The sequence below is a fragment of the Orcinus orca genome, chromosome 16 (genome assembly GCF_937001465.1).
Source record: "Orcinus orca chromosome 16, mOrcOrc1.1, whole genome shotgun sequence".
Lineage (NCBI taxonomy): Eukaryota > Metazoa > Chordata > Mammalia > Artiodactyla > Delphinidae > Orcinus > Orcinus orca.
In genome coordinates, this window is record NC_064574.1 from 82,431,140 (window position 1) to 82,445,650 (window position 14,511).

The window sequence follows — 14,511 nt, forward strand, 5'->3', positions numbered from 1 at the left end:
CTTGTTCGGGGGGCCATAGGAGTGTGGGCCACAGACACCACCTGCGGCTCATTTTTGTGATATGAAACTGATCTTAACAGACCTTACATTATATAAATTGTGACCCAAGCAGAGACCCCTGGGAGGGGAAAGCAGGACTCGCAGCTTCCAGCCTTTGCCCTTGAGTCATTCATTCATTCATTCATTTACTCCCAAAAGCATTTATTGGATGCTTGTTATGGACTAGGCTTGCCTAGTCCATTAAAGAAACTGGAGGGGAATTTTTTAAAACTTGGAGTAACTATTAACTATTTTTTAAAAAAATCTCTTCTGTATGGTTATGTTTTCAGTTTGATATACAGTGTGGTTCATTTATTTATGTTCCTAATTATTTTTAGGCATTTCCCCCAACCTTGTTCATTTTTGATACAAAAGTGAAAACTGGATTAAAAAGGTGCAGTCAAGGGGCTTCCCTGGTGGCGCAGTGGTTGAGAGTCCGCCTGCCGATGCAGGGGACACGGGTTCATGCCCTGGTCCGGGAGGATCCCACATGCTGCGGAGCGGCTAGGCCCGTGAGCCATGGCCGCTGAGCCCGCGCGTCCAGAGCCTGTGCTCCGCAACGGGAGAGGCCACAACAGTGAGAGACCCATGTACCGGAAAAAAAAAAAAAAAAGAAAAAGAAAGGTGCAGTCAAAGAAGTTCCCCAACCAGCCCCAGCCCCGTGCGTAACCAATTTCATTAATTTTGAGATTATCCTCCAGTGTTTCTGTTTGTAAAAACTAGCAGATACATGTGTATATGTGTTTCTTTTCCTTTCTTTCTTACACAAAAAATAACTCCACAGTAAATACTCTTTCTTACCTTGCTTTTTTTTACTTCACAATACATTCTGGAAATCCCTCCACATCAGGACATAGAGATCTTCATTTTTTTTTTAAACAACTACATAGCATCCAGTATGTGAACAGACCGTAGGTTTCTCGACAGCTCTCTGTGGTATGAGTGTTTCTACAGATCGTGCTACAATCACTTCCCAGAATTTCTGTGTAGTATTGTTGGATGTGTATCTTCAGGGTTGATTCCTGGAAGTGGGATGGCTGGGTTCAGGGAAAATGCCCGAAGTTCTGTTAGCTGTGATCAAAATTCCTTCCGTGGGAGGGTTGTACCACTATGTACTCTTGTCAGCAGTGTATGAAAGTGGCTGATTTGGGGGGATGGGGTGGCAGGTCAACACAGAGACTCTTTCTGTGATGCCCTGATGGGCATCCCTCCACCAACAGGATGAGTGGGATAGGGGGATGTCAAAATAGTTGTGCCACATGCCACGGCAGGGTCCAGGGTTTTGCAGGACCTCTGCCAGGCCAAGGAGGACCCCCTTATAACTGAAGGATCAAAAGAAGGTTTGGGATTTCCTGGGGTGTTTCTGGGATGGCCAGGACAGCTGGGTGGCCCTCAGAGAGCTTGGAGCAGAGGCCATTTACCATGTCATATTCCAGTGTGTAGACAACCTGCAGAGTGGTACCAGAGCACAATGGCTACTTTAGTCATCTCTTGCTGTGTGTATCAGTTATCTATTGCTGCATAACAAATTGCCCCAGAACTTACCAGCTCCAAATAATAAACATTTATTATCTCACACAGTTTCTTAGAGTCAGGAATCTAGCTTAGAGTCAGGAATCTTAGCTGGGTGGTTTGGGTTCAGGGTCTCTTGAGAGGTTGCAGTCAAGATGTTGGTGGGGTCTGTTGTCTTCTGAAGGCTTGACAGGACTGGAGGATTGACTTCCAAGATGGCTCACTCTCACAGCTGTTGGTGGGAGGCCTCAGTTCCTCATGTGTGGACCGCTCCATAGAGCTGCTTGAGTGTCCTCATAACATGGCAGCTAGCTTTCCCCAAAGTGAGCTATGAGAGACAGAGACAAGGAAGCTGCAATGCCTTTTATGACCTGGTCTCAGAAGTCTTACACAATTACTTCCACCTTATGCTATTCATTAGAAGTGAGTCACTAAGTCTAGTCCACATACAAGTGGAGAAGAATTGGGCTTCGTTTTCTTTGGAGGGGAGTGTCAAAAAACTTACAGACATATTTCAATCCACCACATTGTGTGACACACCACCCCACAACCTGCTGGCTTAAAACAACCACCATTTATTTATTCTGTTATCTGGACAGGGCTCAGCAGCATGGTTCTTCTGCTGGTCTCATCTGGGATTCCCCATGCAGCTGCAGTCACCTGGAGGCTTGATTGGGGTTGAAAATTTCCAGATGGCTTCACTCACATGCCTGGCACTTCAGCTGGGATGGCTGGAATAGCTGGGGGTTGGCCGGGCAGATCTCTCTCCCCAGCAGGGTGGATTAGGGTTCCAAAAGGGAATCTTCCAAGAGCACAATCCCTAATCTGCATGGTCCTTTTCAAGACTGCTTGTGTCAAGCTTGCTAACATCCCATTTGACCAAAGCAGGTCACATGGCCAAGCCCAGAATGTATGGGAGGTGACCACAGGAAAGTGTGAATGCTGGGGGCATGGGCCACTGGGAGCCCCCATGAAACAGTCCTCTCACTGGCCACGTGCCAATCTAGAGCAGAGGGGAAGAGAGAGAAGGAATGGCTTTTTGACTAGACCTCCAATTTTGTCTCCCCTCCCCCTGCCCCACCTCCACAGGCCTCTGCGGGTCCTAATAACATTTCATAAGTAGGCCTGGGTCTGCGGCTCCATGGGGAAACCTTGGTAGAGAAATTCTAGAGTTCTTTAAAAATACTATGACAAAGAGACTCCTTTGACAAAACTGACAGAAGCTCGAATTTGGGGGAACAGAAATATACTCAAAGTTACATCCTTAGGGGAAGCAGGTTTCCCATGAGTCTCTTGGGAGGACAAGGCCTAGGGGGTGGATTTGGAGGTGATTGGAGTTACCTTAAAATAGAAGGCAGAGTGGGGTGCTACCTATATGGCATGTATATGGCTGAGGCTGGGACTAAGGGGGTTGTCTTTTTCAGGCAGGGACATGTACCCCACCCACAGTGAGAAATGCTGCAAGTCACAGAGCAGAGGCCATGGATGTGTTGTCCATGTCCAGTTACAGGGAGGAAAGAACTGGGAACAAGAATCCAATCCACCCCAACATCTCTGGTGGAGACCGGGACCTGTGACCTCCCAATGCAAAGAGCAGACAGCACGCCCTGGCTTCCAGACGCCTTTGCTCTCAGAGCCCTTTGAATGAGTGACCAGGAGAAATGTCAGACCCTCCGATCGATCGCTGGCACTGCTATTGTTATTGATGAGGATGCTGGCATGGCTGGGCATGGGGCTCTGCCACTCGGAAGATGTGGGTGCTACTTTTCCCTATCTTCCTGGGCGTGGTTGGGGATCTTCTGAGAGCCTTTCCCACATTTTCTGCCTTTGGAATGTTTTCTAGATACGACAGGAAGAAACTTGCATTATGCAATGTTCTCCGAGTTGACACAGAGGGTTGGAGTCGAGATTTTAGCCTGTATCCTTAGCACAAGAAGCTTTCACTTAAAAGCTTTATTGAGCATTGTTGGTGTGTGTATGTGTTTAAATGACGACCCATCACCAATTCTGAACGAAGTATAATAAAAGTGACAAATATTGGTCCACCGTACACAGATTGTCACTTTGGATTTACTGCCCCCCAACTTTTTCTTTCAGCGAGTCACACTAAATTCACACTCTGGGCCTTAATCCATCACTCTATCTTTTAACGAAACATCTAATTTCACCGTTTGTTTTCCTCCCTTAGTATGACTTCTCTTGAGGTGCATTGGCAGGACTGATTTTTATCATTTGTTACATGTTTAAAACAACGCCTTGGATATAAATCAGAGCCTTTGCTGGGATGCTCAAGAAGTCGCTTTAAACACAGTAAATTTAGTGCCTTTGACTCATCCTGGGAAGTATCACGTAGGGAGAGTAACTGAAGCCCCTTTGAACTCCAGGGACAGGAGAATCATCCCTTCAAGGAGAAAATCAAATGTTTTCTCTGACGTGAAAACTTCCATTTCTTGAAATCAGGATTCAGGAACAGATAGCCAACAGTGCGTTGGTAGAATCCACAAGGGGCCAGAGAAATCTGTGTTTGAACCCCAACTCAGTCACTCACACACTGTGTGACCTTTGGGTAGTCACACTACATCTCTGAGCTTGTTTCCCACTTTTAAGATGGAGACAGACTGCTTACCTCAAGCTTGTGAGAATTAATGAAGAGGCCTGCGGAGGTGTGCCAGCACACAACAGGTGCTCAATACATGTTCCTTTACTCAGGAATCAAGGCCTCCCTCCCTGATAGGCCCCTGGGACCCTGTTCCCTGGAGGGAATGAAGCAGCCCCGTATATCAGTTGGGTGGAAGCCTCAGGGTCCATCCCTGCAGCCCTTGCTCCTCCCACAGGATGGAGGAGGGTCTGCATTCTGCCGCCTGTCCAAACTCAGAGCCTGCTGCTGGGGACTGTGGGGCTCCCAGTCTCCTGTCTCTGCCTCTAGTGCCTTCCCTAGAACCTCCAGGGAGGTTCCTGCCACCCCCAGTCTTTTCTGGAAGGAAACATGCCCCGGCCCACAGGGCTGATTACAAGAGCCAGGTTCTCCGAGACCTTCACTCCCCACCCCTGTCTCCACTTTGGACATCCCACCCCCCCAGCCTCCCCATCGTACAGAGGAGGACACCCAGGCCCCCTGCTGGGTGGGAGGGGTGCCTGTGTGTCAGGCAGGCAGGAAGGTACCAACAGCCTCGGTTCATCACCAGGGTCCTGACACCCAGCTCCCGACAGCCCTGGAGGGGACTCAGGGAGACAAAGGCAGGACTCCATGGCCAACCCATGCTCACAGCACTGAAGCAGACACGTTCCAGGTCCAGAGCATAATACAACCACAGTGATGCCTGGACAGGGCCGTCTACCCCACACGTATATATCTATCTACCCCTTCCCGATTCATTCACCTGCCATCCTAAGGCTCCTACTACGTGCCAGGCCTGTGCTGAACACGACATGGATCAGACCCAGGTCCTGCCACTTCTGCTGGTCTCCTTGTTGTTTGAACACACAGAAGAATGTGGGAGCTCAGGGCCTTTGCACTGGCTGTTCCCTCTGCTAGATGCCTCTTCTCCCAGACTCCCACTCGGCAAGGAGTGTCCAGTCTAGAGAAAGGATAAGCTGGACACAGATGCTCCCAGCCCAGTCGGGACAGGGCTGAGGTCAGGGAAGGGTGAGGGGCTGGGACCCCAGGGGGGCTGAGGGCTCTGCCTGAGGAGTGGGGCAGAGATGGGGCCTGGGGGAGGAGGGTCCTTCCCTTCTCTCTCTCCTTCCACCTCCTCTCCCTGCCCCACTCATGTTCTTCCAGACATGTTTGCTCACCGTAAGCCCCCGCAGCTTCTTGCCACCTTTCTGAAGCCCCTGGTCCTCGGGGACCTGCTCATATCACACTGTCTCTGGTCCAGCTCAGCTCAGCACTCTCCCTCCATCGTTTCCAACTGTGAAGTCCTGAGATGGCCTTGTGAATGGCTATGTGCGTGATGCCATCTCTTGAGAACCCGCCCGTGTACATTGCAGGTTTGGACGGCCCTCCGGCAGCTGTGTGGCCAACCTGCCCCCTGGGCTGCACGAGACAAGGCTACCTCAGCTGGACAGCTCCTTCCAGTAGCAGTACAGCTGAAATTAAGGGGGATAAATGGCTCCCGGCATTGTTACCAGCAAGACGTCTGGGGGGACATAAATTTCACGAGGAATTAGTCACTCTCAATTGCTTTATTTGGTTTTAACTTAGAATAGCGCCTAAATTATTCAGCTAGGGAGGCAGGGGAGGAGGCAGGCACGGGTTGCCAGTTCCTGCAGCAGCGCCAAGGAGTCACGGGCGGGTGGGAAAGTGACGACATCTGTCTGGGGGTGGCCGTTGGTGTAGCTTGTGGGCCGCCTGGATTCCTTCTGAATTTGGTAAAATCACGACTTTGCACTCCACGGTGTGGCTTCGAAGGGGAGGCGGGGGACGGGGTACTCCTGCCACGTGGAAACCCTCCCTTCCCACCCTACTTCCTGCTCCAGCTTCTGCCCATCTTCCTGCTCTGCTTCGCAACAAGACTCCCCCAGCCTCCAAGGCTCTCCCCGGCCCCCCCCACCTCATCTCTTAAACCCCTTTCCAGGTAGGTTTTGCCCACACTGATCCTCGGGAGCAGCTCCTGAAGCCCCACGACCTCCCCGCTGCTAAATCCGACAGTTCATCCCCAGCCCCCGCCCCCCACGCTGCCCCTGCCCCTCCCCCACCCCCTAACTGGGCCCCAGGGCTCGGACCTCGGGCCTCTTCGTCCGACTACACTCTCCCCACTTGGTGAGCCTCAAAGCCATCAATTCATCAATGACCACTCAGCGTACTGCTCTGGACCAGACCTCGCCTGAAACTGCAGGCTCACAGGGACAATTGCCTTTTCGACTCCTTCACTTGCCCGCAGACTGAATTCCCAATAGCTCCTCCCCCACCCTAAGCCTTCCGCAAGGACCCTCCATCTCGTTCATAGTAACTCCGGTGTCCAGTTGCTCACGCATATCCGTGGCAGCTGTCTTGATTTCCCCTCCTCCCCTCACACGCCCTACCGAACCCATCCGCAAGTCTCACGGGCGCCACCTGCAGAGCGCATCCAGAATCCCACCTCCCCCGCTCCCACCCCCGCCCAAGCTGTCATCCTCTGTACCCCAGACCGCTGCATTCATATTTCCTGTGTCCACTGCTGTTCCCACAATCGAATCTCAGCGGGGCAGCTGGAAGGAAAGCATGAGGTAGGTCGTGTCCCTCCTTCCTGCTTTTCTGTTCAAAACCCTTTGAAGGCTCATGTCACAGAGCAAAGTCCTCACAGGAGCTTTGGGTACCAGCAGGAACCCACCTCTGACTTCTCTTCTCTTTGCTCAAGCCATTTCTCCTGCTATGAACATCCCTGCCCAGACTAAGGCTCCTTCTGCCCACCAGTCTGTGGCCAGATTTCTTGGCCGAGTGATGAATGCGGGATTCTGGGATGCTCAGAAAGCCTCAAGCTAGGTCCCACGTCGGCATCAGGGACGCCCTGGGATTACAGGGATCAAAGCAGGCCCAGGGCATCCCCTGCCCAAGGCCTGATCAGGCTCCCAAGCTGGCAAGTAATTAACTTGCTTAATGAAGGCGTGCTTCCCTACCCGGGATGCTCTGGGGAGCTGAGTGACATCCGCCGCAGATAGGGTCTCGTGCACTGTTGTTACAGCACATCAGGGTGTGGTGGGAGAAAACTAATTAGGAAGGGGGTTTCGGAAGCGCAGCCCCTTGAAGCAGAAGCCTGGGCGTGCTGCTGGCCTGGGAGAAGGGCTGGGGCGCTGGGTGCTGGTGGGGTCTGGGGAGCTCCCCATGTGGGTGTGGTAATGGAGGGGAAAGAGCTGGCAGTGCCCCCCCAGGCATTTCTCATCCACCCCATTACGTGCTGTTCCCAGAATTGTGGCGGCAGCCCCTGTTCCTCCTGAACCACAGGCATGAGGGGGAAAAGGCTCTCAAGCTTGCTGGTGCCCCTCCCTGGACCAGAAGGGCCTGGTCCCATGGTCTGTGTAAGGCAGAGCCAGCCCCTAAGACTTGGGGCCTTTGTCCCCACTCGTCCCTTGGGACAGGGCTCTCTCTGCTCTGTCCCACTCCTTACCCCTCTGCAGAAGCCCTGACCACTGCCTTACTCTGTCGCCGTCACCTCCTGCCGCCCCTCCCTGGGTGCTCTATACTGTGGGGCTGTCTCTTCTGCCTGCCTGCCTCAAGGCACTAACAGTTATTCAGCAAACACTGAGTGCCTACTGTGTACCTGGAGGCTGCAGACGGCAAAGAGAAAGACGGTCCCTGCTCCCGGGAAGCCTCCATCCCTGTGGTCCTGGATGCTGCAACAGCGTCGTTATCAGCTGGGCAAAGCAGGGCACTGGAGGAGGAGGAGGTGAGAGGAGTTGTTAGGACATGGAGTTACACAGTGAGAGCTGGGGGAAGCCCAGAATCACTTACTCTGAAACGAAGGGTGTAGCTGGAGGCTGCTGCACTGAGGCAAGACATTTGCTGCTGGGAGATGATGCAGCCGTGCTCCGAGTCCATTCTGGGAGGTCTTCGGAGCCTGGCTCCCTGGGCTGTACCATCCGGAGCTGTGAAAAGGGAGGCCTCAGAGAGATTCCATGTACAACATCTCATTCTCCCTCCCTCAGAAAGCAGGTGAGAATGTTCGCTTAGGTTGGGGGCTCCTCCACTGTGTGGGACTCTGGGCTAAGACTGGGAAGGTAAGGGGCCAGATTTTGACTGGGGACGCCCCGAATCTATGGATCAATCTGGAGGCAATTGACCTCTTTACAATATTGATTCTTCCCATCTGAACATAGTGTATCTCTCCACTTATTTGATCTGCCATTTCTCAATAATATTGTATAGTTTCCTGAGCAGTCTTATATCCCTTTACTTTTGAAAAAAAATTAATTGAGGCATATTTTACACACCAAAAAATGTACTATTTTAAAGTGTAAAATTCAGAGGTTTTTTTTTAGTATATTCACAAGCTCGTGCGACCATCACCACTATCTAAGTCTAGAACATTTTCATCACCCCCAAAAGAAACCCATCCCCACTAGCTGTCCCTCCCCATTCTCCCCTCTCCCCAGCCCCGAAACCACTCATCTACTTTATGTCTCTGTGGGTTTGCCTATTCTGGACATCTCCTGGAAAAGAAATCATACAACATGGGACCTGTTTATGTCTGGCTTCTCTCACTCGGTGCAGTGTTTTTTTGAGTTCATCCACGTCGTGGCATGTGCCAGTCGTCTGTTCCTTTTTATTATCAAATACTCTTCCGTTGTATGGATGGACCACAATTTGTTTATCTGTTCATCCACTGAAAGACACATAGCTTGTTTTTATTTTTCGGCTATTATGAATAGTGCTGCTATAAACATCTGTGTACAGGTTTTTATGTGGACATATGTTTTCATTTGTTTTGGGGTGGAATTGATGCGTCACATGCTAACTCTATATTTAAGGTTCTGAGGAACTGTCACTGTTTTCCAAAGTGGCCGCACCCCTGTATATTCCCACCAGCAGTGTATGAGGACTCCAAATGCTCCGTGTCCTTGCCAGCACTTGTTTGTTGTTATCTGCTGTCTGTCCTGTCCTCTAAAGTAGTTGAATGGATAAATGAGGATCACTTTGAAAGCGAGTCCCTTTAAAACCGAGTTCTTCTACTGAGTTTATGATTATCCTCTCGATCAACACTGTATTACCTTTCTTGTCCCAAAATTCTTACCCTCAAGATTGAGGAGTATCAAAGAAAAGTGGGGATTGAAACCATATACAAGCCCCTGTGTCCCTGTCCTTTGAAGTAAAAGATGTAGAAACAAAGAATACAGTAGCTGTTGGGCTGGGAAACTGGTAACAATTTAGACTATAAATCAGCCACATAGTAGAGTCATGGAACTCCCAGTTCCCTGAAAGATATAGATAAAGGTCTGACACACATTCCTAAGTTGTTTTTATAGGAAGCAGATCCTGCACTAGATGAAAACTACTGACTGCAAGCAGGGAGTCAGGGGTCCTGGAGGAGGAAGGAGGGGGAGAAATCAAAGGGTCTCTCTGCCGAGCCTAGTTCAGGGTCCCAGGCTCAGCTCTTCCTGGACTCCAGGTGGGAGGCCATGAGCACAATGGTGGATGGAGAACAGACTGGGAGTCGGGCAGGACTGAGTGTGAATTGTAGCTTTGACCTTGACCTTAGGCAAGTTACTTAACTTGTCCCAGCCAGTTTCCTCATCTATAAGGTGGTAGTAATAACACAGACCTTGTAGGGATTTTGTGCAAAGTAAAGGAGATGGTGCATATGGAGGGCTCAGGCTGGTGTAAACCCTCAGTGAGGGACAGCTGTGATGATTATTACAATCACTGCAGGGTCCCCACATGCCATTGTACTTGCACTGTCTGTCCTCCACCCACCCCAACCCAAATGCAGGACAGTTCCTGGGCTGGGGTCCCTCGGGCCCAAGGCTGCCCTTGACCCAGCACCAGCAGTAGCCAGTATTGTTTTCTCTGACTGACAGATCCTCATACCCTTGGGGAGCTTCATCCCAGCCAGATGTGGGGACATGCTATCTGACTTGCTCCCATGCCCCAGCAAGTCCTCAGGGCCCATGGCCTTCAGGGTCTTTCAGAGGCACCGAGAAGCCTGACTCAAAGGCACAAGGTGCTTGCATTGGCCTTTGCTGGGAAATATAAGTCATCTAGTTTACCTTCACTTAATTGAGCTATGAGCCCACAATCTGTCAAGAGAGAAATAAACACGGGGCGTCAAAGGAACACAGTTAGATGCTCTTCAGGTCGGTACTGGGAACAGATGTGCAATTCCTGGCCGTTCCAAGCTGTCATCCGCAGAAGTGAGGGTCAGCTGCAGGTGTGTTTTGCATATTGAGAAGGAATAAGGGCGGGACACACCCATGGGATGTGCCCATGAGATACACCCACGGGAACCTTTTAAATGGCTGGGGGAAAAGGCCAGGAAAGAGAATAACCCTATTGCCAAGAGCAAGGACCTGATTTCTGGTTAAATCATGACCCCTTGCTGCTGTGTCTGCAGGCATGTCTGAGGCTAGACACAGGCTGGACACCTGGTGCCTCCCCCCCTGCTCTGTCAGGGAGCCCCCCAAATAAATGGCCCCCCTATCCCCAGCAGATGACTGCAGACACCCGCCTTCCCTCCTAGCCAGCAGCTGGTGGGGCCCCTGATCACATGAGGCTTCTGGCCGGAGAGAGGTGGGGAGTGCAGGGGGGACACTGCTGAGAAGGTATTAAAACACAGCTTTCAGAGGCACCATCTGTAACAATGGCCTGGATAAAAGCCCTGGCCCTGGCGTCTGATGCCAGCCTGCCTCTCCAGGGGGCAGGTTGGAACTGTTTAAAGGCGCATAGGAGCCTTGTAGGAGTGGCAATTCCATGGTAGAAGGGCTCTGGCCACCACCAGGGGAAGCTGCGATGCAGGTTGGGTGCTACTGTGTTATGGGTTCAATTGTGTCTCCCCCTCCCCCATTCATATGTTGAAGTCCTAAAGCCCCCTACCTCGGAATGTGACCTTACTTAGGGATAGGGTCTTTACAGAGTTAAAGTAAGGTGGGCTCTAATCCAATATGATTGGTGTCCTCATAAAAAGGGGGAAATATGGACACACACACACACACACACACAGAATAGCGTGTGAAAATTAGAGTTAGTCACCATAAGCCGGAACTTCAGAAGCTAAGAGAACGGCCTGGAACAGATCCTTCCCTCACAGCCCTAAGAAGCCAACCTTGCCGACACCTTGAATTTGGACTTTTGGCCCCAGGACTGTGAGACAATACATTTCTGTTGTTTAAGCCCCCAGCCTATGGTATGGCAATATACTCGGAGTATTGTCACACATCATGGCTGGGAGGGTTAACGGCGTCAGGACTCCTCGGGGAGAGGATGGCGGAAGCTTCACATCTGGACACCTCCCAGACTTGGCAAAAGCCAAAGCCTTCCTTTGGCTGGTTCTGACGTGTACCCTTCTGCTCTAATAAAACTGTAATTGCAAGCACAGTGCTTTCCTGGGTCCTGAGAGGTGTTCTAGTGAATTATCGAACCTGAGAGAGTTTGGGGGAATCCTCTGAACTTGAAGTTGGGGGTCTCACCCTTGAGTTCGGCTAACTCCAGCTACAGCCCAACACCACCAGGGGGCAGTGGGGAGAGGCGGGGGGGGGCAGGCTGGGGCGGAAGAGCCCCCTCCCAGAACAGATCAGTGTTCACGCCCCAAATAAAGGGAGCACCCAACAAATCTCATGACTACTTTATCCAGTTGAAGGAAGCTGTATTCTACCACAGCAGAAGGCAAACAAGAGCCCCATGGTGAGAATGTTTTCCGCATCACCAGCACCTTTCCCTGTACCTCTTTTTTTTTTTTTTTAATTAATTAATTTATTTTTGGCTGTGTTGGGTCTTCGTTGCTGCACGTGGGCTTTCTCTAGTTGCAGTGTGCGGAGGCTACTCTTCGTTTCAGTGCGCGGGCTTCTCATTGCAGTGGCTTCTCTTGCTGCGGAGCACAGGCTCTAGGCACGCAGGCTTCAGTAGCTGTGGCACTAGGGCTCAGTAGTTGTGGCTCACAGGGTCTAGAGCGCAGACTCAGTAGTTGTGGTGCACGGGCTTAGTTGTTCCGCGGCATGTGGGACCTTCCCGGACCAGGGCTCGAACCCGCGTCCCCTGCATTGGCAGGCGGACTCTCAACCACTGCGTCACCAGGGAAGCCCCACAAAATGTAATTTTAACCCTGAAGATGCCCTCATGATAGATTAAGTCATCTCATAGCAAAGACCAATTGGAATGAATGATGATCTATGCCTGCAGATCATCATTAAGGAATTGGTTTTCTTTGGCGGTGGGCAGGGAGTGGGGAATGTCCCCTTTTCTCTTTCCTGCGTGGCCTGGACTCCAGACAGAGAAACACAGACAATTCCTTTTTAATGCATCCAAGCCCCCTTCGGCTCCCATAATTCTGTGGTCATTCAAATAGCATAGAACACTAATCACACCCCAAAATCTCCACCTTGGAAAATTAATTTCTCTCATTGTTTGAAAATATTTTCTGAGTGTTTCCTGGTCAATTTAGAGCCAGCTCAAGTCCTTAGTTGGTTTCCTTTCATGTCCATTCATCTGATGGATTCTTCTGAGAATTCCACTTTGAAAATGTAATTGACCATAAACAAAACAAAGGCCGCTGAAGGGGAGAGTGTGTATACACAATATCTGATGAGCTAATTTTTTTTATAGTTTTTTTTAACAGCTTTATTGGAGTATAATTGCTTTACAATGGTGTGTTAATTTCTGCTTTATAACAAAGTGAATCAGCTATACATATACATATGTCTCCATATCTCCTCCCTCTTGCGTCTCCCTCCCACCCCTCTAGATGGTCACAAAGCCCCGAGCTGATCTCCCTGTGCTATGCGGCTGCTTCCCACCAGCTATCTGTTTTACATTTGGTAGCGTATATATGTGATGAGCTGATTTTACCTCATTTTAATTACAACACTGGATGGCATTATAAATTTGTGTTCAATTAGGCTCAAGCCATCAGCTGCTGAATACATTATAAATTTTGTTAAATCAGCTCAACTGATGGTATAAGCAGCAGTGTCATATCAAGCAAAGATACTGTCATCAGGTTAACTTAACCCCCCCCATCCCCATTCAAACTTGTATACGTAGCCGTAAAATTGGTTAAATAAAGAAATAACAACCTTATAATGAACATGAGTGTGGACATAAAATCAAAGCATAGCACGAGGCCCTGGGTTCGATCCCTGGCACCTCCACCAAAAAAAAAAAAAAAAAAAAAAAAAAAGAAAGAAAGCATAAAGAGTATAGCAAAATTCACAGAAGATCTGTAATGCTTGAAGCCAGCAATGCTATTGGCTATAGGAATAGAGATTTCATTCAGGCAAAAATCAGTCCCCCTGGAAGAAAAGAGGAGGAACAGAAAGGTTCAAATTGCATCTCTGCCAATCGGACCCACCTGGCTGCAGCAGATACTTTGAGTGAGGTGCCCCAGTTGGTTCAGTATTCTAGCTAGAAAGGAAAAGGGGGTGAAGAAGTGGGGTGGGCGGCGTGAGAGTTCACCAACCTCCTGCTCTCCTCTCCTTCCCTGCTCTCAGAGGCTGAACCTAGGCTAGCTGTGTGATCAGATCTGGCCAATGATATAAAAGAAGTGGTGTGTGTCCCTTCCAAGTTGAGGCACTGAGAAGATGGCCAGTCTGTCTTCTTTCCTGTCTCAGTGACTGACAGGCCTCCATCAGCCTGGATCCCTGAGTGACTGTGTGGAGGCCAGCCCCTCCCCTGGCCCTGCCTACCTGGGCCTACACCATGAGCAGGAAGGAAATCTGCACTGAGTCACGGAGACGTTCAGGTTATTTTGTTAATGTGCAAAGCCTTTCCTATCCTGACAAATGCAAGAATTTTAAAATAATGGAAATATGGTAAAACTCAGAACACCGATTTGGACCATCAGTGTGGTGTGTCTCTGCTGAGAGAGTTTTAAGGAAGGCACTGCAGTCCCTTGGGGGGCTTGGGGTTATTATTTTGACCCTTTATGATTAACGTACACATCTGTGTCTCAAACCTGTCCCTTGACACCTGTGCTGCCCTGGGCCGTAGTTTTGACCTGAACTTCTTACGTCCTGTGTTTGTAAAATGAGCCTAAATTTCATTCATTCATTCACTCATTCATCCATTCCTATATTCTGAACAGCAGGACGTGTTAGGGACTGTGCCAGGAGCTGAAGTGGGAATAATAATAATGATGGTAAGAATAAGAGTTAACAGTTATTGGGAGCTCGCCGTGGGGCGAATAATGTGCCAAATGTTTCACGTGCATTGTGAGCTTTAATTCTCACCCCACTGCACGTGGCAGGTTCCAGCCTCACCCCCGTTTTACAACAGAAGGAACTGGAGCCTAAAGGCGAAAGAAGGTGCCGCCCCAGAAAGTGACAGCCGGGACTTGA

At 50.1% G+C, this 14,511-nt stretch overlaps 1 long non-coding RNA gene across 1 annotated transcript; it reads right to left on the minus strand.

The window, feature by feature from the left end:
• Positions 1-1,588: 1,588 nt before the first annotated feature.
• LOC117201011 (uncharacterized) lies at positions 1,589-8,073 on the minus strand. Its single transcript, XR_004482910.2, has 3 exons — positions 7,982-8,073; positions 7,791-7,901; positions 1,589-1,879 (listed from the first exon to the last, which is right to left on the minus strand). It is a non-coding gene; the product is annotated as an uncharacterized LOC117201011 (long non-coding RNA).
• Positions 8,074-14,511: the final 6,438 nt, after the last annotated feature.